At 40.8% G+C, this 24,112-nt stretch overlaps 1 protein-coding gene across 3 annotated transcripts in view; it reads left to right on the forward strand.

Annotated features, from left to right (window-relative positions):
- The window catches only part of LOC115146421 (heterogeneous nuclear ribonucleoprotein R), a 33,316-nt gene extending 13,274 nt beyond the window's left edge, over positions 1-20,042 (forward strand). The window contains exons 13-17 of one of the 3 annotated variants that reach the window (XR_010459796.1): positions 246-338; positions 407-461; positions 18,122-18,201; positions 18,298-18,395; positions 19,798-20,042. The gene's annotated coding sequence lies outside the window, so the exon portion shown is untranslated. Of the gene's footprint in view, positions 1-245; positions 12,215-18,121; positions 18,202-18,297; positions 18,396-19,797 lie in introns of those variants that run through there. The other 2 variants (XR_003866147.2, XM_029688475.2) reach the window with 2 other exon arrangements.
- The last annotated feature ends 4,070 nt before the right edge of the window (positions 20,043-24,112 follow it).

Below are 24,112 nucleotides of genomic sequence, written 5' to 3' on the forward strand. Positions count from 1 at the left end.
CAAATACAATAGATTATTACCATGCTACAAAAGATTCAACAACCAAATGGTGCCAATGCACTAGCTACACCTAACTTTAGAAATTCACGACCAAACCGTTTTAATTCTCAACCCTGTGGTTCCAAAAAACAAAAGGAATCAACAAAAGAATCTGATTAATTTCAGATGACTTCCAGGAGGAGTGATGTAGGTACTTCTCTATCGTATTTTAACTCCTTGCTTTTGTCACCTGGCTTATCTATCAGGATGCGTGTCCGAGGTGGCCCCGACCCAGTCTTGTCACGATGTGGACTTGCTAGGTGGGGCTCCCAGACAGAGGCAGCTGTAAGGACTACGGGGTAAGTTTAGGATGTTTTCTTCCCAAACCATTGTTCTCTTTTACTGTCTTTCTCTCCCTCTGATTCAGGTCTCACCAAATCCCTGTGGGGATTAAGATGCGGAAAGAAAACGTCAGTGTCTGGGTGAGTTTAGGTAGAGAGAAAAGTACTGTATCCCTCAATACACAGTTAGAGAAGTTAACTTTGGAGTTGGAAGAAATGTTGAGTTACTTGGAGAAAGAATACAGTATACGATTCAGAATACCAAAAATAGTAAATCTGTTCATTATCAAAAGCCTTAGTTTACAGAAACTTACTCTAAACACTACTTTTATCAAATGTAATGTGTCGTAAGGATTAGCAAAAATAGCTGCCTGTGGCAATTACCTTTTAGAGGTGAAAACAAGAGCTCTGTCTCTAGTCTAAAGTTCTACAGACCACATTATAAATGCTTTGGGGTCGAGCTTGAAGCTGTTAGAGCTTACTCCAATTGCATATCAGCTCCCAGTGTTGGAGTTTTTTCTCCCTGGAATTATATTTATTGCTCTATGATTCTCTGGAATACAATTCGTTGCTCTATGATTCTCTGGAATACAATTCGTTGCTCTATGATTCTCTGGAATACAATTTGTTGCTCTATGATTCTCTGGAATTCAATTCGTTGCTCTATGATTCTCTGGAATTCAATTTGTTGCTCTATGAATCTCTGGAATTCAATTCGTTGCTCTATGATTCTCTGGAATTAAATTTGTTGCTCTATGAATCTCTGGAATTCAATTCGTTGCTCTATGATTCTCTGGAATTCAATTCGTTGCTCTATGATTCTCTGGAATTCAATTAGTTGCTCTATGAATCTCTGGAATTCGATTCGTTGCTCTATGATTCTCTGGAATTCAATTTGTTGCTCTATGATTCTCTGGAATTCAATTTGTTGCTCTATGTTTTGTAAAACAAATCACGTCAATGCCCAGTAGCTAATTTAATATTTATTAATATAACTTCACTTTTCCTCTTATGGAGTTGAGAGAAAAAAATCTGAATTTTGCTGTCATAGCAAATTCATAGCTCCATTTATATCATAGTAGCTATAGACACTAAAATGTTCAAAAGACCACCCAGTGGGCAAAACTTGGTTGAAAAGACGTCTTCTTCTGTTCACAAACTGGTTGAAATGGACGTTGTTTTTTGTACAACTTTTTACCGACCAGAATATGATTTTTTTTAATGACCACCATACGAGCAGTTGCCGATAATTATTACCATAATTGTTAACTCTGACCACTATATTATGTGGTCATAGTTAAGACCTCATCATAACCTGATAATGCCCACCTGTGCAAAAAAGTATTGCAGAGGATAAAGTTGGAAATTGAATACATTGTTTGTTCCCTTTCTATTTGTTTCCATAGGCACCAATGAAAGTTGAAATCTGCAACATATTCTTAACTAGGCAAGTCAGTTAAGAACAAATTCTTATTTACAATGACGGCCTACAGTGGGTTAACTACTTTGTTCAGTGGCAGAAAGACAGAGTTTTACCTTGTAACCTCGGGGATTTGGTCCAGCAACCTTTTGGCTACTGGCTCAATTCTCTAACCACTAGGTTACCTGCCTCCTCTACACTCTAACCACTAGGCTACCTGCCTCCTCTACACTCTAACCACTAGGCTACCTGCCGCCCCCATCAGATCAAGCAATGGCAAAAACAAATCTACATCACAATATTCTGCACATCTGCAAACTGTAATTGTTTCAAGATTCACCCACAGACATTACATGCATGGAAAGACTGGGACACAGAGTATATAAAGGCCCATTGCTTTTTGTATTAATGATGAATGTTATGATGGGGTAGATCCTAGTGCGTAGTGGCCTTCTTCAAGAGTGGTGCAATGAGTCAGATCTGCTGTGAAGAGAATCAGCTTCATCACGGCAGTCAGGGGTGTATTTTAGGACTTTCCAGAGGGCCCACAACAAATCAACCTCCTGAGTTTTCTGGCTTTTCATGACACTTACTGTAAGCATAAAAAGAGAAGAAAATAAATTACCTATTGGCATAATGTAGACATGCAAGACACCACAGAACAGTAACGCACAGTAAAATGCTGTATATTTAACAGTCAGAATCTACAATGTTAAATGACTCAACTGCTCACATTTAACTTAGCAACTACACTAGTGTGCACACGAGTGGTAGCAAAGTCATTTTCTCCTCTGTCCACATTGAAGATCAGAATACAGTAGAAAAAAGGCTTCAAAAGGGGTTCTTTGGCTGTCTCCATTGGATAACCCTTTTTGTTTCAAGGTAAGGGTTCTACCTAGAACCAAAAGGGTTCTACCTGGAACCAAAAAGGGATTCTTTAAAGGGTTCTACTGTAGGGTCTACCGAAGAACCATTTTACGTTCTTTTTTTCTTAGCGTGTATCATAGTCGATGGCTATAGATTTAAGGAGGGGTGGATCTCTCTCCTTTCCTTGGGATGTGGCAGAATAGGTCCCTGGTAACTGAGTGGGTGGCTAAGCACTGCAGTAGAGGCCAGGCATAAGGTCATTGACATGTTTCAGGAACTGTAAAGACATAGATGAACCATTAACCATGATTATCCATTAGATAATCATGGTTAATGGTCAAATGGCACTACTCCTGAAAAAGGTCATCAGGCTGCGACGTTCACATTACATTATGCCCACGTTGGAGGATGTTCTTTACAAGCTCCCGAAGGCCAGAGTCTTCACGCTCTTGGACGCCAGAGATGCCTTCCTGCAGTGCAAGCTCAACGAGCCCAGCAGCTACATGACTACCTTTTGGACACCCTGGGGCTGGAAGAGGTGGTTGAAGCTTCCGTTTGGGGTCTCCGTGGCTCCAGAGGTATATCAGCGGAAACAGCACGAGCTGTTGGTGGAACCCATGGCAGATGATATCCTCGTAGTGAGCTATGAGGACAGTGATGAGGAGGCAGAATATGACCATTACGCCAAGCTGCTGGCCCTGATGGACAGATGCAGACAGGTCAAGCTAAGGCTAAGCATAAAAAAGCTTCAGTTTAAAGTGCCAGAGGTCCGCTTTCATGGGCACATCTTGTCCTCCACCGGATTGAAGGTGGATCCTGAGAAAGTGAAGGCTGTCTTGGAAATGCCCCAAATTCATCAACGTGCCACACACCACTTTGCAATGAGCTGGAGGCAGTATGCATTTTGAAAACATACACTTAATTGTTTGAAACCTGAAGGTTTTACTACATATTATGAGGCAAGCAGGAGGGCCAGCCTGTGGCATTCGCCCCTAGGGCACTCACTCCAACAGAGCAAAACTATGCCCAGATAGAGAAGGAGTGCCTCAGCATTGTGTTTGCATGCCAACGCTTCCACCACTACCTGTACGGGAGCGACAACATTACCACGGAGACAGATCACAAGCCCCTTATTGCTATATTCAGCAAGCCTCTCCTGAATGCCCTGAAATGACTGCAGAGCATGCTACTGGCCCTACAAAACTACCACCTCAAGCAGAGACAACAGCAGAGACAACGATCAAACGCTGCAAGGCTCAGTTTGCCAGTTATAGTCATCCAGATAGGGTCATTTCAGATAATGGACCCCAATTCTCTGAATTTGAGTTCTGAAAATTTGCTGCAGAATGGGAATTCGAGCACGTCACCTCATCACCACGACACCCAAAAGCTAATGGGAAGGCGGAGTCGGCAGTCAAAATCGCAAAGAACCTCTGCAAAAAACCTCTGCGAGAGGGCAAAGATGCCTGGATAGCAATCCTGCAGTGGCGCAATACCCCGACAGAAGGCATGGATAGCAGCCCGGCCCAGCGCCTCATGACACAGCGCTTAAAAGCAGATCTGCCAGCACTCTCTTGGAGCCATGTGTGGTGACAGATGTGCTGTTGAAGCTACTTCACAGAAGACAGGTATCCAAGTTCATCTATAACAAATCAGCAAAAGACTTACCTGAACTCAGGGTGGGTGAAACAGGGACCGGATGGGCCTCTGGAGACTCAGATCCTGTGTACAGAAAGTGGCACCATACTCCTACTTGGTCAAAGTGAATGGATCACTGAACCATCGTAACAGGGTTGACCTTCGGATTGCTGAGCCTACACCTACTCAGAACCCTGATGGTCATAGGGGTCGCATGACAAAAGACGGAACCCCAGCAAGTCACATGGGGCCTGAGGTACTGGGCGAAGAGCCAGGTGATCACAGGTCAGCCGCTCCCTCGCCCATCAATGCTCCCCTTAGACAGTCAGGTGACACGCCTGTGCGGGAACCCACAGTCCTCGCAGACAAGCCCCCTGTCTTTTCACGCTGTGGACGTCTGTCCCAGCCATCAAAAAGACTTAATCTGTATTCTGTTCATGTTGGAAATTATTACTAGGTTTGTTTTGTTAAGGAATTGACAGCTCCTGTCCTATTTTATAAATGGGAAGATGGTATGGGTGTAAAATGGCACGGTGATGCCATCTGTTGGTAAATGTTAATTACTTCAACTCCAGTGTTTTTACCGGTGTACTTGAGATATCCGGATCTATTGCAATGTACTGAACAAGACTGGTTACTTGCATCAATGCGGAGACCAGAGTAATACGATTCTACCGGAATCGGGATGCTCGGCCCGCATGAAGCTCCTTGAGTCCGAGTCCATCCCTAGTCCCCTGAGTGTCAAACGGAATATCCTCGAGCCCAGTGTGTTGACTGGGTACACTATGCCATGAGACCCTAACCCAATTTGGTGCACTCTGCCAGCTATTGTTTGCCAACTGTGTTAAGCCGAGTCATGCAAAACCTGCTGAAAAATAAGATTTGAATAATTGTAAAGGTTCTAGTGTCTTATATCCAATGGGTGCATGGCAGAGTTTCCTTTAAGAAAATGTGGCACTGGACATTTGACCGGCAGCATTTTAATTTACCGGACCTAGATGCATTGGGTGCGTAACCTGATCAGGGCATCCACCCACGGTTCTCCGAAATCACATTTCAATTATGGTAATTAATATCAACAAAACATGCAACAGAACAGAACAAGAAAGGTTTACCTATTTTATTGGTCAGTTTGTTGAGAAAGAAATAGCCAATTCCAAACAGACTAGGACAGTTGTGAGACGATAGATCCCAAATTCATACAACCAGTAGTAGGCCTAAGCAAAAAATAAATAAGAAAACGTTAAAAAGCAATGAGTCTGATTTAGCTTAAAATGTTGATGAACTATTATTTCTTCACATTATAAGCACAGCAATGCGCACAAGGCAGTAGGCTAAGCACGAATGTTCATTCCATAATGCAATTGAATGGAAAACAACATTGTCAAAGTGCACCACACATGCGAATGGTTTCATGTGACAGGGATGAAAATATCTGTTAAAAATTTAGAAAGCGGGGAGATCTAATATGCAACAACTATCATGGGTTGACAATATGATTAGATTGTGCCTTTGACCACCAGACAATTAAATAAAGTTGATATAAAATAATTGCCTTCACAGATATGGTCAGATTTTGGCTAGGCCACTTAGAAGCAAGGTAAGACATGCCTCATAATATGTAGTAAAACCTTCAGGTTCCAAACAATTAAGTGTATGTTTTCATAATGCATACTGCCTCCAGCTCATTGCAAAGTGGTGTGTGACACGTTGATGAAGTCGGCCTTCAGTGTGCATTTGCTGTTTGAGATGCTGAAGCAGCAGCTCTCCCGCTGTCTTGACAGATTTTCCGTTCGAAGGCTCTGTATCTGTATGCTTTACTCATGTGATAAATAAGATACATAACGAATATACTCTACACACACGCCAATTTAATTAGCAAAAAATATGCTAATTAACTTATAGACTGATAAGCATAACCTGTCAAATGCATTTCCATCGACTGGTATTCCCATCAATGAATTGGCTAAAAAGCATTATTTTGCAATGGAATTTTTTTTCTTCTGGACAATTGGTCGGTGCCAATTGTATTTATCGGCTTTTTCATTTTTTATCGGCCAAAAACCGTCTATTACCGGCTAAAGGAAGCCCTGGTGCATGGCCCACAAACACTATACACATGTTTATATAGATTGGTGTCTATAAATTGTGTAGCATTTAGGTAACTGGTCAGTAATTCCATCAGATTTGAACCATAAACCAGACGTCAACCAAAATATAAAAAAATACCTTAAATACCTAATAAGACATCCTGACCAGATTTCAACCAGAAAAATATATACTACCGTTCAAAAGTTTGTTGTCATTTAGAAATGTCCTTGTTATTGAAAGAAAATCACTTTTTTTTGTCCATTAAAATAACATCAAGTTGATCAGAAATACAGTGTAGACATTGTTAATGTTGTAAATGACTATTGTAGCTGGAAACGGCAGATTTTTTTAATGGAATATCTACATAGGCGTACAGAGGCCCATTATCAGCAACCATCACTCCTGTGTTCCAATGATACCTTGTGTTAGCTAATCCAAGCTTATAATTTTAAAAGGCTAATTGTGTTATGCAGGTGAGTGAGGACCCAAAAGCGGTTTAACAGAAACAGAGTCTTTTAATGTCCAAACACAGGGAAGACATAAATCCTCTTCAGATGTATCGGTTGACAAAATAGACAACCCGCAGAGAGGGCGACAAATAAATCATAAAGTCCTCTGATCGTTACAGGAGAGTCCCCTTCTAGCAGCAGAGGAGAATAGCAGGGTTAGCGGCAACAGACTGCTGGTCTCTCCGGGTAGGCGCGGGTTGTAGAGGACAGAGGTACCTGATCACACGTAGCATCTGATGAAGAGGCAGATTACGACAGGACGGGACAAGGGTGAAGCAAACGAGAATCTGACAAAGACAGAAGCAGAAACAGAGAGAGAAATAGAGACCTAATCAGAGGGAAAAAAGGGAACAGGTGGGAGAGAGTAAACGAGGTAGTTAGAGGAGATGAGGAACAGCTGGGGGAAGGAAAGGGAGAGAAGGTAACCTAATACGACCAGCAGGGGGAAACGAAGTGAAGAGAAAGAACAGGAACAAGACATAACATGACAATACATGACAAATTGATCATTAGAAAACCCTTTTGCAATTATGTTAGCACAGCTGAAAACCATTGTCCTGATTAAAGAAGCATTAAAACTGGCATTCTTTAGACTAGTTCAGTATCTGGAGCATCAGCATTTGTGGGTTCGATTACAGGCTCAAAATGGCCAGAAACAAAGCACTTTCTTCTGAAACTCGTCAGTCTATTCTTGTTCTGAGAAATGAAGGCTATTCCATGTGAGAAATTGCCAAGAAACTGAAGATCTCGCACAGCGCTGTGTACTACTCCCTTCACAGAACAGGGCAAACTGGCCCTAACCAGAATAGAAAGAGGAGTGGGAGGCCCCGGTGCACAACTGAGCAAGAGGACAAGTACATTAGAGTGTGTAGTTAGAGAAACAGACGCCTCACAAGTCCTCAACTGGCAGCTTCATTAAATAGTACCCACAAAACACCATTCTCAATTTCAACAGTGAAGAGGCGATTACGAGATGCTGGCCTTCTAGGCATAGTTGCAAAGAAAAAGCCATATCTCAGACTGGACAATAAAAATAAAAGATTAAGATGGCCAAAATAACACAGACACTGGACAGAGGAACTCTGCCTAGAAGGCCAGCATTCTGGAGTCGCCTCTTCACTGTTGACGTTGAGACTGGTGTTTTGCGGATACTATTTAATGAAGCTGCCATTTGAGGACTTGTGAGGCATCTGTTTCCAGCTACAATAATCATTTACAACATTAACAATGTCTACACTGTATTTCTGATCAATTTGATGTTATTTTAATTGACAATTCTTTAAATGTTCTTTCAAAACAAGGACATTTCTAAGTGACCCCAAACTTTTGAACGGTGGTATATCTTTATCAGGCCTTAGGCCCACTGCGTAAATTTGTTTTTGCCACGTTTATACTATTACAGTCACCTTAATGCTCTTAAATTATATTTTGTGAGCTAAACATATATATATATATATATATCACTGGCCAACACATAGCATCAACAATCTAGGGTTTATATACATCATTGGTTACAACTCCCCTAAACCTGGGCAAGATCCAGACTCAAATATGCAACAAAAATAATATTTTGATGAAGGCAAATAGCGTATTCATTAGTCTACTACTTTGTTTCATGTTTAACAGAAGCCTGCCCATCATATCAAGTTTAAGCTCACAAATCAAACACAGAGGATGTAATAGTTAAAAAGGAAAGAATTTGAGCTTTCTAATGCTGAACTGTATGTCTCAAATACCAATATTAAGTCAATTACACCCTGTTAAAAGGGAGTAAACGGTGAATAGTTGTAGGCCTATTGATGAGAAAGTCACACCTGTTTCGGTAGCACGAGTCGTGGCTCAACTCAAATGGCATTTGCAGTCCTTCATTCAGCAAATTAGGTAGGCCACCTTACAACTCAAGTAGGCTTAAGTGTTTTTCCGTTAAGACGAGAAGACAGGTTTAAACATTTCAATTAGTTGTCCGGTGTGCTACTGGCTCGAGTATGCTAGCTAGCGAGTGTGTTTACAGTTGAATTAATTTGTCACGAGAAAAAGGCTTGTGGAAAAATTAACTCCCTTGCATAGTTTTACCATTTTTACCACGGCTATACATGCATGGCACTTGTGCATGAAGATCAGATTATTATGTTTGAGACATTATCAGCTTTAATTACTTAAATTTAATTTCAGTTATGACTTGCATGGTTTGCATGAATCCAATTGCATTAATTAAAGCTCTTTAAATGTAGATTAGGAATGTAGGTCATAACTGCTGGAAGCAGATCCAGAACAGGAACAGAAGCTTTTAAATCCAGTTTTAGACCACATAGACTGGTACACATTGTATCCTGGATAATGACAAAGTTTTTTGGTTGCGTACACAGATTTGCAGATGTTATCGCAGGTGCAGAGAAATGCTTGTGTTTCTATCTCCTACAGAGCAGTAATACCTAGCAATACAAAAACAACAACGATACACACATAAAAAAAGTATCAGAAGGAGGGAGCCATGTCAGAGATCCTAATATAGATACAGATCTGGAAAAACATTAAGAGACCACTGCAAAATGATCCGTTTCTCTGGGAAACCATTAAGAGACCACTGCAAAATGATCCGTTTCTCTGGAAAAACATTAAGAGACCACTGCAAAATGATCCGTTTCTCTGGAAAAACATTAAGAGACCACTGCAAAATGATTGGTTTCTCTGGAAAAACATTGAGACCACTGCAAAATGATCCGTTTCTCTGGAAAAACATTAAGAGACCACTGCAAAATGATCAGTTTCTCTGGAAAAACATTAAGAGACCACTGCAAAATGATCCGTTTCTCTGGAAAAACATTAAGAGACCACTGCAAAATGATCGGTTTCTCTGGAAAAACATTAAGAGACCACTGCAAAATGATCCGTTTCTCTGGAAAAACATTGAGACCACTGCAAAATGATCAGTTTCTCTGGAAAAACATTGAGAGACCACTGCAAAATGATCGGTTTCTCTGGGAAAAACATTAAGAGACCACTGCAAAATGATCCGTTTCTCTGGGAAAAACATTAAGAGACCACTGCAAAATGATCCGTTTCTCTGGGAAAAACATTAAGAGACCACTGCAAAATGATCGGTTTCTCTGGAAAAACATTAAGAGACCACTGCAAAATGATCGGTTTCTCTGGAAAACCATTAAGAGACCACTGCAAAATGATCAGTTTCTCTGGGAAAAACATTAAGAGACCACTGCAAAATGATCGGTTTCTCTGGAAAAAACAATCCTCAGAGTTGGGGAACATTGTCAGAACAGAAGGAAGCTAGATTTCTTCCAGGACAACCTTGTACGTGGCTTGACTCATGTGTCCTTCACAAAGACAAATCTGTCCGATTCCAGTCTTGCTGAAGCACCCACAGGTCACCACCGATCCTCCACCAAATTTGACAGTGGGTGCGAGACACTCTGGCTTGTAGGCCTCTCCAGGTCTCGCACCCACTGTGACATTTGGTGGAGGATCCAGCAGGATAATGCTCCATGCCACACAGCCAGGTCAATCAAGGTGTGGATGGAGAACACCAGATCAAGACCCTGTCATGGCCAGCCCAGTCTCCAGACCTGAACCCCATGCCAAGGTGCTTGAAAGCTGTGATTGAAAATCAGGGTTATTCCACCAAATATTGATTTCTGAACTCTTTCTAAGTTAAAACATTAGTATTGTGTTGTTTAAAAATGAATATGAACTTATTTTCTTTGCATTATTCAAGGTCTGACAACACTGCATCTTTTTTGTTATTTTGACCAGTTGTCATTTTCTGCAAATAAATGACCTAAATGACAATATTTTTATTTGGAATTTGGGAGAAATGCTGTCAGTAGTTTATAGAATTAAACAAAAATGTTCATATTACCCAAACAGACCTATAAATAGTAAAACCAGATAAACTGATCATTTTGCAGTGGTCTCTTAGGAACACACACTGTCCTTGTCAGCATCAGGGGGCCCCGCGTCGGTGGCTCAATGTTGTTTTCCTCGAAGTGGGCAAGGGAACGCAACGTGGCTGCCTTTTCCTTTAGAATCCGTGATTGACAGGAGTCCATGCCACATACGTCTCGTGTCTGAGCTGTTGAATTGCAACCACTTTGTCCCTGTACTGTCGTTTTGCCTCTTTGGTTGCCTTATGGAGCTCGTAGTTAGTCTTTTTGTACACGTCCATGTTCCCAGTCGCCCTGCCATGGTTAAAGGTCATGAACTGTCAAAATCGTGTTTTTCATGAAGTTTGATGATATTTGGATGAAACCAGATCAAATAAAGTATGATGACCAAAGTATGAAAAATGACTATTGCTTCCTCATTGATAAAGTTTGATCATAAAGTTACTGGTCCCCTCCCCCATGTCAAACACTTGGATTCAGGAGGCTGGATTATTAAGGGGATAGGGTGACATCACCCTAACTCTCATTTTAATACACCAATAGTGACATGATATTCCCTTACCTAATTTAAATAAGTACCGCCTTGTAACCAACATCAGAGAAGGCGTGTTTGCGGAGGGTCTGGGTTTATATAGCTAGATAGCTACTCTACTGGTGCCAAAATTTCACTGTAGGGTGTCAACAAATATCATTTTAATTTTACACTATTCATCCATGGCAAAGATACTGTAATTATATGTCTCGCCTTTCATCTGTGTTTGGTGTTAGTTACTGGCTAGATAGGTCTTCAGTCAGCATGGAACAAAAGGGGGAAAGATTCGTTCAAAACTCTGACGCTGTTTTCATATCAACACATCCGTCAGTGCTGCTGTGAACTGCATCACAAGACAAATGCCAAACGATTATGGGTGATATTTTAGTCAGTCAAAAGGCTTATTTTACATGGGAATCAGAATGACTGTTCGGAACCTTTAAATGTGGCGGTTCGCACTTTCAGTTTTGGGTGAAAGCTGCCATCTATCCACAGTTTTTGGTTTGGATAAGTTCTAATCGTCACAGTGAGAGCTACATCCTCTACATTCTGATGAACCCCGTCACTGAGTCTGTATACGACGATACTATTCTCAGAGGCGACCCGGAACATTTCCCAGTCCACGTGATCAAAACGATTTTGAAGCATAGATTCCGATTGTTCGGACCAACGTTGAACAGTCCTTACCACGGGTGCTTCCTTTTTACGTTTCTGCCTACAGGTGGGGGGAGCAGAATGGAGGTGTGATCTGATTTTCCGAAGGGAGGGTGGGGGAGGGGTCTTTCCCACGATTCTCGCCAAACTCAAATTTCCTTCATGAAAATGTTGAACAGATTTAGCAGTACTCACAAAGTCCAATTTGAGAGGAGACTGTTTTTTATTCAAGTCAGAGTGAAAGCCATAAGTCATTCATCAATAAAAAATTAAAATGAATTTAACTGCTGTGTCTGACTTTTGTCTACTCTGTTCTTGTTCTGTGTATGACGTATGGTGATTTAAACTCATAGTATTACCCAATATTTTAGGGTTTAAGGTGAAACATTCAGTGAATTCCTGGCATCATTTTATGTCCTGATATTTGGTACTGACGTACCATCTTTTATGATTTAATGATCATTTTATTACATATTACAAACACAAGTATCTACATGGTTATTACTTCCTGCTGTTTACATCTACTTGGTTATTACTTCATGTCCCAGTCCACATTCAAAATATTGTAATGTGAAACATTTTAATGAGTTGAGATTGGTTGATCTATTGGGCATCAATGTTAGTGCGACTTTATTGACAAACTGCTAGACTGATCTGACTGCAGAGACCAAAGACCAGTCATAAAGCTGCAAAATTCTGTGAACTTTAAATAATTTTCCTGGTTTTCTAGGAATCTTGGTTGGAGGATTCTGGATTTCTTGCGTATTCCCTCCTGATTCCAGGAATTTTGGGAACAACAGGGAATTTAATGAAAGTTTCAGGAATTTTGCAACTTACATCAGGCAGTAGACATGGACTGATACTAAGCTGGGTTTATTGCTGAATCATTTCAGTGTGTGTAATTGTATTCCAGCTGTTTTGGGTAGTGAATACCAAATCTACCCAACCCAATAAGGGCTTCAAACTTTGAATTAGGCTGATGTAACATGTTGTTCATTAGCTTCATTTTGGGCAGTTCTATAGATGTCTGGAGCTGATTTGAACTCAAAATAAGTTGCCTTTTGCTACCACTTGAGGGCAGTGAAATACTTGCTTGTAGTAGAGATGGAGAGTCCAGCTTTTCTTCCTTCTGAACTTTTTTAAACATGAATAGTTTCACCTCACTATGTGTTCAATGTACAGTTAGGAAACATTTGACCATTTATAAAATACTTTTTTATTGAATGAGTGACTCCATGGTTAAAATGAAGATTTAGAACTAGGCTCTTAAGTGGGTCATTAGACTGCTCTCTTAGGCGGTTTCTTTTTAACAGTGAGCATTAAACTCACGGCCAAACCCTTAGTGTTATGAGCATATTCATAATAGTTGTTTTCCTATCTCAGTACACCAGTAATACACTCCTAATTGTTTTACACTGTCTCTGTGCTTGGCTACTGGGAAGTGAAGATAACCACTCCCCTTCAGCTGAAGATGATAATGAGGCCATAAACTTTGACTAGCAAAACACTTCACTTCCTCCCTTTGAGAAGGAATATAATGCTTATTTTGAGGATACTTCTTAGTAGTAGTAGGACCACCTCACCTTTGAAGTGCTTGGCTTGTACTTTCTTCATGCTATCACTTTTACCTGGCCCTCTACAATATCAAAAGGAATCTGTACCAGAGTATACTAAAATAACTTAAATGTAAGTCAAATTGGTACAGATTTGTTGCCCAATGTGTTTGTGATGGTGCTGGTGTGTTTGTGATGGTGCTGGTGCTTTATTTTTACTGAGACCATTTGAGCTTGCCATATGAAGAATCAAGAAGTCAAATGTGTTTTTGATGTTGATCGTCGGATTTCAGTGGCTATGTCTCATTCCTCCAAATCTCATTTCAGCATAAAACACCTTGAACAAATAACAGCTTAAAAATGTAACATTAGTCTGGTCTCCTGTGTCCTTTGCTTGCTTTAGAGGTTCAATCCCCTGGTGTTTAAACAAAAGCACACGCAAATCTTATTCTTAATTAACACGAGAGTTTAAAGCCCACCATCTTTTTTGGCTTGTGCTAGATTTGTGACATTGACAAGAGCCTAGAGCGTGTCCTGCCAAAAAAAGACGGCAGAGAATCTGAGAGAAGAGAGGAACACAGCGTTTGTGTGTTAATGTGATTATGGGTCAGATTGTGTGGGCATGGTGTGGTTTTTTTATGACTGTTTTAATTTCAAGTGGCTCCAACTGGATCATGAACTTGTATTTGTAATTAAGGCCTGTGTAGGATTGTGTGTGCGCGACACACATGCCAACACCTGGGTGGCCAGGTGCTCAGGCCTTCAAAGCAGAAGTGGAGAAATCTGAGCAGGAGAACTCTACCTGACTTAAGAGGGAAATCTGAGGAAACAGATGGAGAAAGTGCCTTGATTACTCCAAAGATTCGTTTTTAGATGGTGTTGCTATTGAACTCTCTGACCAAAGGCTACCACTGGGGAAGGATTGAAAAGACCATGGAGTGTATGAGTGTCTCCTCCAGGCCAGACTATGATGGTCTAAACAATCACAGCCCTCCCCTCCTGGAATTAGAGTTGGGTCAGTGTCAGCTGTGTGCGTACTGGTAGCGAAGTCAGGTGCAGGAGAGCAGAGATTTTTGAACAGGCGCACGCACACTTTATTTAGGCAAAAGTGCAAAACAGTCACAAGAATTTTGTTTAACAATAAACATCTTTGTGAAAAAAACAAGCCGGAAAAAACAAGCCAGTCTGGCGCGTCAACAATCTTACACAAAGACATGAAGGGGAACAGAGGAATAAATACATGTAGATTGACTGGGGAATGAAAACCAGGTGTTCAGGGAACAAAACAAATGGATACATGACAATGGAGCGGCGATGGCTAGAAAGCCGGTGACGTCGAACGCCGCCCGAACAAGGAGAGGAGCCGACTTGGCAGAAGTCGTGACAGTCAGTCCCTCGATGATGGAGGGATACTGTAAAAGTGAGTCACATAAAAAATATTGTTTCAGTGCTTGTTGTACAATGAAGTTTAAACTATTTGAATACACAGGGACACGATATGAAGTGGCTTGAGGTACAGTATGTCAGCCATAACACAATTTGGTACCTCCAATACCGCATGAACAAGTTGAGAGAAATTGAATGTCAGACTTCAGTGCTTGTACAATATATTAAGTCCAGCATGCGAACGCTTTGAATAGTACAGAAAGTTTCAACAATTTGACCCATTTCAGACAGAAGATGTGCTATATTACCTGGTTGAATCTGTGCTTGAAATTCACTTCGCAAATGAGGTACCTTATAGATAATTGTATGTGTGTGGTACAGAGATCGGGTAGTCATTCAAAAATCATGTTAACCACTACTATTCGACATGTTAAGCAAGTTTTTACACCTGTACTTATTTAGGCTTTAAAAAAAAAAAAAAAAAGTAAAACATTTCAAATAACAAATCCACTATGGGTTATTGTGTCTAGATCAGTGATACCAAATCTCAATTGAATCATTTTTAAATGAATGCTGTGACACAACAACATGTGGAAGTCATGTTTTATACATATCAGTGGGTAACTGGCAAATTGGGAGGGTTGTGGGGGAGCGTTTAAACCATGGGGGCTATTTGCATGTCAAATTAGGGAGGTGTTAAACAATAGAAGTGTTAATAAATTTACCTGAACAAAAAGAAGATACAAAATGTTCACAGACCGTTTAGGTCTTTAGGTGGCTTTTAATTTACCATGTTTGTTTTTTTAACCTCCTACCCCTTTCAGATATATGAAAAAGCTGGTATAAAAGAGCAGGCATGGTAAATGAGTGGGATTTTAGTCTGTATGAAAGAGATATTTGAGTACACAGGGACACGATAAGAAGTGGCTTGAGGTATGTCAGACAACCCATTTGGCACCTCCAACACCGCATTAACAACTCGAGCAAAATTGAATGTGAGAGAAGCCTATTTCCAAAACTACTCAATTGTACTTGAAGATAGAAGCCATTCTTGTTGACTTGACTCTTATATAGTAGATGCATGGATCTTCCTCCCAAGGTTTTGTGTTAAAGATTTCCAGTCCCATGTCTTTGTATTTATATAGGTTCAAGAGCAGGGCGGCCTAACTATTCCCACACATCATAAGAGGAATGAGAGAATGCTTACACTGAACAATGCCATTAATAACGTCGTGACATTTGTAGTAGTAAGCATGCTTCAGTTGGCCTGGTAAACAACTCATTTATCTAACCCATCAGGCCCCCAGTGATCTGAAATGTTCTTGTCAGATGTCCAGCTTTTATTTTTATTTTTTATTTTACAAATCACTATGTTTCATACCAAAGGTCAACCAATGCCAATTTTGCCACAATTCAGGGTTTTGGGTGTTCCCATAATCACCTCTTATGTAATGGGTTTTAAAGTAGTTACAGAGGCAGTTCTCACTTACAGTTGAAGTGGGAAGTTTACATACACTTAGGTTGGAATCATTCAAACTTGTTTTTCAACCACTCCACAAATATCTTGTTAACAAACTATAGTTTTGGCAAGTCGGTTAGGACATCTACTTTGTGCATGACACAAGTCATTTTTCCAACAATTGTATACAGACAGATTATTTCACTTATAATTCACTATGACAATTCCAGTGGGTCAGAAGTTTACATACACTAAGTAGACTGTGGCTTAAACAGCTTGGAAAATTCCAGAAAATGATGTCATGGCTTTAGAATCTTATGATTTATGTCAATTGGGTCAATTGGAGGTGTACCTGTGGATGTATTTCAAGGCCTACCTTCAAACTCAGTGCCTCTTTGCTTGACATTATGGGAAATTCAAAAGAAATCAGCCAAGACTTCAGAAAAAAATTGTAGACCTCCACAAGTCTGGTTCATCCTTGGGAGCAATTTCCAAATGCCTGAAGGTACCACGTTCATCTGTACAAACAATAGTATGCAAGTATAAACACCATGGGACCACGCAGCCGTCATACCGCTCAGGAAGGAGACGCGTTCTGTCTCCTAGAGATGAAATTACTTTTGTGCAAAAAGTGCACATCAATCCCAGACCAACAGCAAAGGACCTTGTGAAGATGCTGTAGGAAACAGGTACAAAAGTAGCTATATCCACAGTAAAACAAGTCCTATATTGACATAACTTGAAAGGCCGCTCAGCAAAGAGGAAGCCACTGCTCCAAAACCGCTATAAAAAGCCAGACGACGGTTTGCAACTGCACAGGGGGACAAAGATCATACTTTTTTGGAGAAATGTCCTCTGGTCTGATGGAACAAAAATAGAGCTGTTTGGCCATAATAACCATTGTTATGTTTGGAGGAAAAAGGGGAAGCTTGCAAGCCGAAGAACACCATCCCAACCGTGAAGCACGGGGGTGGCAGCATCATGTTGTGGGGGTGCTTTGCTGCAGGAGGGAATGGTGCACTTCACAAAATAGATGGCATCATGAGAAGGAAAATTATGTGGACATATTGAAGCAACATCTCAAGACATCAGTCAGAAAGTTAAAGATTGGTTGCAAATGGGTCTTTCAAATGGACAATGACCCCAAGCATACTTCCAAAGTTGTGGCAAAATGGCTTAAGGACAACAAAGTCAAGGTATTGGAGTGACCATCGCAAAGCCCTGACCCTCAGTCCTATAGGAAATTTGTGGGCAGAACTGAAAATGTATTTGGCTAAGGTGAATGTAAACTTTGACTTCAACTGCATGTACCTTGTATCAGACAGTTTCCATGACAAATGCACAGTATTGAGATAACACAGACTGTCTTCTCACCACCACTGACAAACGTCAGTCTAAGAGATGTGGATACTGAAACAAAACCAATTTATAAGTTGACCAACACTGAAAGAGAAAAGCAATTGGCTTCTGCTGGAGTGGAGAACGACTCAAGCCAATATCTCGAAGGCGTGGCACGTGGCAATGAGCCAACTCCTCAGTCCTAATATGATGTGCCATTTAGCAGATGCTTTTATCCAAAGCGACGTACTGTCATATGTGCATACATTTTACATACAGGTGGTCCTGGGAATCATACCCGCTATCCTGGCATGCTCTACCAACTGAGCTACAGAGGACCCCTGAGCTACAGAGGTCCTGAATCCATAGTTCTGTCTCTTTTAGGCTGAAAGGCTCTTTAGTCAGCCCATCTGGGTATTGATTGTTGAGTCATCATCTCCTTTGTTTTTCCATAGGTGGATTCATTCAGACAGCTTCAGAGCTGCGTTCTCACCTCACATAGAATCTGAGACCATCCCTACCAGTCTAAAACATGGTAAATATACCCCCCTCTTCTCTGTCATTCACATGGCTCATTACCTTCAGTGGCTAACTAAGGAAATACATTAATCTCAGCCTTCTCTTTCCGCAGTATCTGCAACCCAGACAGCAAGACACACACACTGTTCATTCCACAGCCTTGCTTAAGGTGTTGATGCAAGACCGTGCATGACATCCATGTGTTCATGTGTGAGGGTTTATGCATTTTCATGACCAAGTCTGAATGATTATGTAGCTCATCTGATCGTCATATTCCAAAATGGAATTATGATTTAGAATTATAGAATTAGAACATAGGTGAGTGACTTCAATATTGTGGTCCTTAGTCACATGCTTAGGCCAACCAACGTAGTTGTAGGATGTGCTGATGTGGGATATTGTTTTTTTACTAAGTATTGTCCAGAAGGTCACAAATTTAAATCGGCAATGGCCAGGAGCCAGGAATCCAGACAAGCAATCATAATACTGGAGATAAACATCTCTCTCTCTCTTTCTCTCTCTCAATTTAAAAAGCTTTATTGGCATAGGAATGTTTACATTGCCAAAGCAATGCCAAGAAATAAACAACCAGAAATTAACAGTAAACAGAACACTCACAAAAGTTTCAAAATTATATAGACATTTCAAATATTATATTATTGGTTATTTACAGTGTTGTCTCTCTTTCTCAAATCAAATCACATTTATTTATAAAGCCCTTTTTACATCAGCAGATTTCACAAAGTGCTTATACAGAAACCCAGCCTACAACCCCAAACAGCAGATAGCGCAGGTCAACTAATGTTTAATACTAATCGTTACTAGTGAGTCCAGTAACCAATCATATTATATTATATAGTGATATGTTTAAAAGTTGACAGCTATTACAAATCAGTTGTCAGAAGCTGCACGAAAAGCAGTTTATATTCTATGTTAGTCCCTCTCCTAACCTCACGTTCTACACCAGTGGGCGCCAACTTGTTAAAAAGGAGCTGGAACGGAACGTGAAGAGCTACCGCCATTCTATGGACGAAAAACTAACTTTCAAATCGTCATGAGAAGTTGTATAAAACTTAACTAAAAAGAGAAAACTGGATATTAACACTCACTTATCTATCCGAACATGATGTGAAGGGGTTGAGGGAAAGATTGAAGCCAGGATTTGGTGAGTTTTCATAAGGAGAACGAGCTGCTAGCAATTCGGCTAGCTAAGCTATTGCTAGCAATTTGTGCGTGTTCATACTGAACCAAGCATAAGTACAAGCTGTTAACATTTAGGCTAGCTTAGCTATCGATCAATTTAAATAGCAAACGGTAGTGATCATGCATGACAAACTATTTTAGTCTTCATACTTTTATAAAATGTGATTAGCTATTATCATAGATGACTTTATAAGAAATGGTGCATAGCTGTAAGCACTAGTATTCACCATTTGCCCGGGCTAGTCTATTGTCCTGTCTATTGAGCCTGGTGCTGTAGTTAAAGTGTAAAACATTTTGACTACGTTTTATTTTCTTATTCCTGTAAGAGATTAAAGCTAAGCACTATATTCATATTTATGTGAAAAGATACTCATGGTATATATATTGTGTGATCCTGTTTGTAAAACAGGTTATGTTTTGGGGATTTTGTTCCACCAAGGATGGCGTGCTGCCCGAACCAAGGACATCCGTAAGAAAATGTGCCTTTTCCTTGGAGGACCCTGAATTTGCACTGCCATACTATGATTATTTGTTGCAAGACATCATTGCACCATGCATTTCAGTGGGACTGTCATAATAACCTACCACATGTAAACACCTTACAGTGTTTATTGACTCACATTTGATTAAATCTCATAGTGGTTTATAAGTCAATATTTGTGAATTGGGTTGTGTTTTCCTATGGTTTCAAGTTTTATTGTATTTCTATTGAAGTTTGCATATTGAAAGCTCTCATGTTAAAATAGAGTGGGGTGCACCATAGTAAACTATAGGTGGGATATATGGCTGATATCTCAGTATATTATACTGTTGATGCATTGAAAACATATTGAGCCACAATGCACAAATGTCACATATCAATATTTACTCAAGATTATTAGAATTTGAGCAATAAGAGCTATGTCTTACATGGCAAGATATGGCCCTGCCTCTTGTCAGAGTGGTGAATGGAGGGCGAATTTCACAGGTATTAGGCAGTACAGTCGTGGCCAAAAGTTTTGAGAATGACACAAATATTAATTTTCACAAAGTCTGCTGCCTTAGTTTGTATGATGTTAATTTGCATATACTTCAGAAAGTTATGAAGAGTGATACGATGAATTGCAAATGAACTGAATCTACAAAAAAAAAGAGAGATGGAGATCACTCTGTCATGCTAATTGAGTTCGAATAACAGACTGGAAGCTTCAAAAGGAGGGTGGTGCTGGGAATCATTGTTCTCCCTCTGTCAATTATGGTTACCTGCAAGGAAACACATGCCGTCATCATTGCTTTGCACAAAAAGGGTTTCACAGGCTAAATCAACCATTTATTGGATCATTAAAAACTTAAATTTCTGTGGTTCAATTGTTGTGAAGAAGGCTTCAGGGCGCACAAGAAAGTCCAGCAAGCGCCAGGACCGTCTCCTAAAGTTGATTCAGCTGCGGAATCGGGGCACCACCAGTACAGAGCTTGCTCAGGAATGGCAGCAGGCAGGTGTGAGTGCATCTGCACGCACAGTGAGGCGAAGGCTTTTGCGGGATGGCCTGGTGTCAAGAAGGGCAGCACAGAAGACACTTCTCTCCAGGAAAAACATCAGGGATAGACTGATATTCTGCAAAAGGTACAGGGATTGGACTGCTCAGGACTGGGGTAAAGTCATTTTCTCTGATGAATCCCCTTTCCGATTGTTTGGGTCATCTGGAAAAAAGCTTGTCCAGAGAAGACAAGGTGAGCGCTACCTTCAGTCCTGTGTCATGCCAACAGTAAAGCATCCTGTGACCATTCATGTGTGGGGTTGCTTCTCAGCCAAGGGAGTGGGCTCACTCACAATTTTGCCTAAGAACACAGCCATGAATAAAGACTGGTACCAACACATCCTCCGAGAGCAACTTCTCCCAACCATCCAGGAACAGTTTGGTGATGAACAATGCCTTTTCCGGCAAAAGTGAAAACTAAGTGGCTCGGGCAAGAAAACATCAATATTTTGGGTCCATGGCCAGGAAACTCCCCAGACCTTAATCCCATTGAGAACTTGTGGTCAATCCTCAAGAGGCGGGTGGACAAACAAAAACCCACAAATTCTGACAAACTCCAAGCATTGGTTATGCAAGAATGGGCTGCCATCAGTGTGGCCCAGAAGTTAATTGACAGCATGCCAGGGCGGATTGCAGAGGTCTTGAAAAAGAAGGGTCAACACTGCAAATATAGACTCTTTGCATCAATTTGATGTAATTGTCAATAAAAGCCTTTGACACTTATGAAATGCTTGTAATTATACTTCAGTATTCCATAGTAACATCTGACAAAAATATCTAAAGACACTGAAGCAGCAAACTTTGTGGAAATTAATATTTGTGTCATTCTCAACACTTTTGGCCACAACTGTACAGTGATGATGGGACAGTTCGCACTAGGGTAGAATGGGGCTGGTTGATCCTTCTCCATCCCCTTAATAATCTCAATAGTTGGCAGACGTTTTGTCTGTCCAGAGATGCTCCTTTAATGAGCATGCATGTGGAGGCTCATGTTGTAGCTTAGAAAGGAAGGCCAGGATTTAAGAAATAAACTTAAAATTCAAGTGGGTGATGCGTTTTGGCACATTAATTCAAAGCAATCAAAAATAAAATCTACTGCAGCAGGTTAAGTTGCATGCTTACCATGTTCTCTCACTGTGGATTTGGATTTAGTCTCTCAACAGGATATTTGAGCTTTTCTTGAACTTGGTTTTTAATCATGTGTTTTTTAAGTTTCTGCATGAGAGATCTCAGACTCTGGCATAAACAACCCCCTTGGTGGTCAGTCAGTGATTAGGGAGAGAGATTCACTGGGGCAGAATTGGATATCATCAAATTTGCAAACTAGTAGTGAGGTGTAACGGGACATGGTTCTGTAAACCACACTTGTATGATGAGTAACTCTGCCTGAGACTTGAAGACTTGTGTTAGCTTCCTGAGTGAATGCCTAGGCTTTATCTCAGTGGGCTAACACAGTCTTGTGCCCACAAGGGCAATGTTGTTACATTCATTGGCAACATTGTTAGGATTGGAAGAGGAAAGCATTGCCATGGTAAATTGCTAGGCCTACATGTCTAACTTTATCACAAGTCTATAAATAGCAGCAATGGCATCTGATGCAACCTAAAACATCAATAGACAACCACCTCCCTATTGTTTTAACCCAGATCCCAATTAGGCTCATTAAAGCAGCATATGCTAAGGCTGAGTTGTGTTTTAATTGGGTTCATTAGGCACTCAGAATGTTTTCTCTTTCTTGTCATGCATCAGTCAGCAGAGTGTTTGGCTGCTTGGTGCGGCTGAACACTTTGTAAGTCTTAAATCGTATAATTAATATTCTCTGCTGGTCCGCGTCCACTCCCTGGCCTAATGCAACAGCTACCTTTTTGGGGAAAACAGGTTCATTGGCAAATTGAGAGTAACATTTTACTCTCTATTTTATATATACTTTTTGAGGTACTGGGTGTGACTCTGATAATGTTATTATGTTAATGAGAGTAGTGACTGATCGCTAGCTAGCTAATATGACTTATCATTTTATGATTTTTCTTGTTGGATTCCATGTAGCGACTCTCAATTCCACATTGATTGACAGGGGTGATACACACAGTGGCAGTGCACAGCACAGCATCTTGACAGTCCAAGCACTGCTCAGTTCTGCCTAGTGTCAAGCTGGTATTTATGAAAGAAACTGGAGTCGATTCTAAAGCCTGTCTGGGAATAATGAATCTGCAAGCTGGTTATGTGGTGCAAGGAGAAGTCGAGAGCGTGGGGTATTGGTGATTGTAAAACATGCATGACCTATAAACAGTTGCTTTGCTACAAGGCTTTTTGGGTGTTTTGAGAAATTCTAATGACAAAAACGTGGTTGTAGTGAAAATGAAACAAAAATGACTGTTTGTACTCAGACTTGGTTTATAATGGCCCAGGTTCATTGTGCCGCATCGATTTTGCACTGCCAACTTGATTATTCAACAAAAATGTGCACAGGGTAAATATGGGGGGTTGGATTGTCAATGATTAGGGACAGTAAAGACTTCATACAGAGCCTTCGGTAAGTATTCAGACCCCTTGACTTTTTCTACATTTTGTTAGCTTACAGCCTTATTCTAAAATTGATTTAATAGTTTTTTTCCCCCTCATCAATCTACACACAATTTCAGGGAGTTTTTCCCATTCTTCTCTGCAGATCCTCTCAAGCGCTGTTGGGTTGGATGGGGAGCGTCGCTGCGCAGCTAATTTCAGGTACACAGCTATTTTCATTTCTCTTCAGAAATTGTTGATTGGGTTCCAGTCCCAACTCTGGTTGGGTCACTCAAGGACATTCAGAGACTTGTCCCGAAGCCACTCCTGCGTTGTCTTGGCTGTGTGCTTAGGGTCATTGTCCTGTGTGAAGGTGAACCTTCGCTCCAGTCTGAGGTCCTGAGCGCTCTTGAGCAGATTTTCATCCAGGATCTCTCTGTACTTTGCTTCGTTCACCTTTGCCTCGATCCTGACTAGTCTCCCAGTCCCTTCCGTCAAAAAACATCCCCACAGCATGATGCTGCCCCCACCATGCTTCACCGTAGGGATGGTGCCAGGTTTCCTCCAGAAGTGATGCTTGGCATTCAGGCCAAAGAGTTCAATCTTGGTTTCATCAGACCAGAGAATCTTGGTTCTCATGGTTTGAGAGTCTTTAGGTGCCTTTTGTCAAACTCAAAACAGGCTGTCATGTGCCTTTTACTGAGG

Source organism: Oncorhynchus nerka, linkage group LG18, assembly GCF_034236695.1.
Source record: "Oncorhynchus nerka isolate Pitt River linkage group LG18, Oner_Uvic_2.0, whole genome shotgun sequence".
Taxonomy (NCBI): Eukaryota; Metazoa; Chordata; class Actinopteri; order Salmoniformes; family Salmonidae; genus Oncorhynchus; species Oncorhynchus nerka.